Source organism: Tupaia chinensis, unplaced genomic scaffold (assembly GCF_000334495.1).
Source record: "Tupaia chinensis unplaced genomic scaffold, TupChi_1.0 Scaffold144630_1, whole genome shotgun sequence".
Taxonomy (NCBI): domain Eukaryota; kingdom Metazoa; phylum Chordata; class Mammalia; order Scandentia; family Tupaiidae; genus Tupaia; species Tupaia belangeri.
The window spans coordinates 56,116-57,420 of NW_006204491.1; positions in this window are offsets into that span (position 1 = coordinate 56,116).

The following is a 1,305-nucleotide window of genomic DNA, read 5'->3' on the forward strand; positions in this document are numbered from 1 at the left end:
TTGACTGTATATTTGGGAATTTATTTCTGGGGACTCTATTCTGTTTCATTGGCCCACTCTGTTTCTGTGCCAGTAACATGCTGTTTTGATTACCATAGCTTTGTAGTATATTTTTGGGTCTGGGAGTGATGCATTTTAATAACCCTATCCTTGAACAGTTTGGCTAGTTTAAAATCTTTGAGTAAATCACAGTTTATTTTCCCAAGTATTTTGTAGATATTGCTGTACCTTCTTCTGATGTTAAAAATGTCACTGTGTGGGCCAGTAGGTGGTATGGTGGTTAAGTGACTAGACTCCAACATGGACAACCATGATTTGAGTCCCAGACCTGGTGGCTTGAAAAAAAAAAAAATCACACTGGGTGCATGTGCGTACATGCCTAAAATCCTAAGGGGAGACTAAAGGAGAAGGGATTGCACCATGGCCATCCCAGGGAGTAATTTCTCACTTTCCCTCTCATTGTCTCCCTCCATCTCTCTCTATAGAGTGCATGCACTATATGGCAAAAACTTAAGAAAAAAGTCCATAAAAATTCTTTTGGATTTGTCTTGGTGTTGACTGTTTCTGGCCAGTTTTCTGTGGAATATAACATACCCTTTCTTTAAGGAAATTAAAAGACATTTTTCTTGTGTTAAATTTTTAAATAATTTAATTTTCCTTTTTTTTTTTGAGAGTTTTTTTTTGCTATAGGGCATGTGCACTCGCCAGATAGAGAGAGGCAGAGAGACAGAAAGTGAGAAATCACCCCCTGGGGGGAATGGCCATGCCGCAATCCCTTCTCTTTCATTCTCTTCTTGGGATCTTGGACACACACACACACACACACACACACACACGCATCCTGTGTGAGTTTTAAGCCACCGGGTCCAGGACTTGAACCGCAGTTGACTACATGGGAGTCCAGTGACACAGCCATTACGTTAACTGCTGGTCCCAATTTTCCTTTGTTTTGGTTAGGGGGATTGTAAAATGCAGATGTTGTATCTCCATTTACTACAATCTGTGGCTATTTTTATTTATTTATTTATTTTTGTACTAAAGTTTTAATTTCCCTTTAGTTTGTTTTCTATCTACTCCACATCCCTTAACAGTTTGCCACAGAGGCTGTTCTCTCATTTATTCTCTCTAATTCTATTCTCATTTTCTTGTAATTCTATATATTAAATTTTTTATTTTGCAGTAATTATAGATTCACAGGCACTTGTAAATAATCCAGAGAGATCCCAGATTCTATCTATGATAAGATCATGCAAAACTGTAGTACGCTATCACAACCAGGATATTAATGTTGACAAAGTTAAGATA